The sequence below is a fragment of the Stegastes partitus genome, unplaced genomic scaffold (genome assembly GCF_000690725.1).
Source record: "Stegastes partitus isolate 25-593 unplaced genomic scaffold, Stegastes_partitus-1.0.2 Scaffold1755, whole genome shotgun sequence".
NCBI classification, from domain to species: Eukaryota; Metazoa; Chordata; class Actinopteri; family Pomacentridae; genus Stegastes; species Stegastes partitus.
Genome location: NW_007579486.1, coordinates 87,470 through 89,479, shown reverse-complemented (window position 1 = coordinate 89,479; position 2,010 = coordinate 87,470). Strand labels below are relative to the sequence as shown.

The following is a 2,010-nucleotide window of genomic DNA, read 5'->3' as shown; positions in this document are numbered from 1 at the left end:
GACCAGCTCTAGACTAGATGGTCCTGCACAGACTAAGCAGTCTTTAAAGCACAAGTTCTGGATTCTAAAATGTTTACTCTCTCTTTCTGTCTCTCAGATCTGAAATCTTTTATTCTAGTAGTAAAACAGCCAAATAAATGTCTAAATGAATTTTAATAAAGATATTTCTGTGCTTTTTTGTGTGCAGCTGAGCCACATTACATCATGGTCCTTTTACAGTGGGTCACATCTGGACTGTCCAGCAGAGACTAAAGAGTCTTTAAAATATTACTTCTGGTTTGTGAAACATTTACTTTAAACAAGAAGAGAACATATTCATGTGCCATTTCTTTGCATCTAAACCACATCCGACCACACAAACTGTGTTTTACAGAGTGTTTTGTCTCCGTGTTACAATCTAGTCCACATCTGACCCTCGTATTTAAGATGGTTCTAGATCTGGATCTGGTCTAAAAGTGAGTTTCAGGCAGCATCAAAAGTTCCTAAATGTCTTTAAAGCTTAAAAACAATCGCTCTGAGTTAAGTTTCCCTTAACTTCTCCCTTTAACTGCCGAATCGGAAGCTGACTTCGTTGCGACACGAGTGAAGCCGAAGTGACTCGGCTGGGTGGGTGGATGGGAAACGTTTACGCACGGAGATGCTTCGGTGAGTAACAAGTGAACGTGCCGATGAACGCGTCCTGTTTACTTTATCAACGCGCCGTCTGCCTCAGATCCGGATCAGACTGTTAAGTGGACACACAGAGGCTGAAGTCACTCCACCGAACGGTCACTTCTTTTATACTCATTAGAACTTTGATTAAACACGCGGCTGTGAGCGGCAGAGTTCCTGAACTGTGGCGCGTAAAAGCTCTCCAAACTGCTCCACCTGCCGCCGCGCACCGACTCTTCAGTCTGCAGCCCTCTGGCCCCGCATTGACAGAAAGAAGCAAAGCGGCTGTAATTTAATTTGAGCAAACGAAGCTGCGTCACTTTTCTGTTATAATTTCATAATTGGAGCAGGAGGAGGAGTTTTCTGCTGTGCTGCCGGTCTGGGCGTCGACTGAACTCAGTGAGCTGAACGAGTCGCAGCAGAGAGGTTGAGACCATCACAGCTCTACAGGTCTGCGGTGAAACCCATCAGGCGTCAGGACTGTTATTTACCACAGCGCTTCCTCTCTAGTGTGACAGCTTGTGGCTCTTGTGTCTGCTTGTTTTCAGGTTCTGACCGTTTGCTCTGAGGCCCGTGCAGAAGGTTTAAAGCTTCTCTTGTTCTTCTGAATATCTTCTGATCAGGATGCAGCAGCTGGAGGACGACAAGGTAAACACACCGTTCCTCCATCTAAGATCAGCTCCTCTCTGTAAACAGTTGTGTTGTCTCAGAGGAGGACACAGGAGCTTCACCTGGAGCTCCTGAGTTCTGTATTTTTCCACTGTGGCTGCAGGATGTGAGGGGAACAGCTCAGGACATGACTAAGACAGTAAGAGTGGGACTGTTGGTGGCAAGTTGGAACTTGACTTTGTTCCTGGCTTTTTATTGCTCGGTGCACAGAGGTGGGATGGGGGACGAGCAGCGATGTGACGAGAGATCAGGCGAATGAAGCCCTGGCAGCAGGCAGGAGGGCGTGAACGCAGCCGCAAGAGTTCACGTCTGAGCTCTTTGAAATCAGCTAAATGTGTGTCTTTGTCTCTGAAGCTGGGCAAAGCTTCCTTGTGGTTTCTGTTGAGTAAAACTGTAGGTTGTGGTTTCGTCACCTTGGCGTAGGTTTCTTCAGATGTTGACATCGTCTGTAACCCAGAGAGCAGTTACATTAACAGATGACATGAGTGTAGAAGTTTCAGGAAAGCTGCATGAGTGGAAACGTTTTCAGTCATTTCAGACACTTTCAGAGCGTTCTGGACACGTTTCAAGTCACTTTGGGCTGTTTTTAAACTCATAAAGGATAAAAGTCAAGTAAATCTGAGTAGTTTCTGGACACGAGTCCCTGTAGACAGATTTGAGTCATTTGTGCGAGTTTCAAGTTGACAGAGT

The 2,010-nt window shown here is 46.0% G+C and overlaps 1 pseudogene; it reads left to right on the top strand.

Moving 5' to 3' along the window:
- The first annotated feature begins 716 nt into the window (after nt 1-716).
- LOC103372435 (solute carrier family 2, facilitated glucose transporter member 3-like) overlaps nt 717-2,010 on the top strand; it is a 15,968-nt pseudogene continuing 14,674 nt past the window's right edge.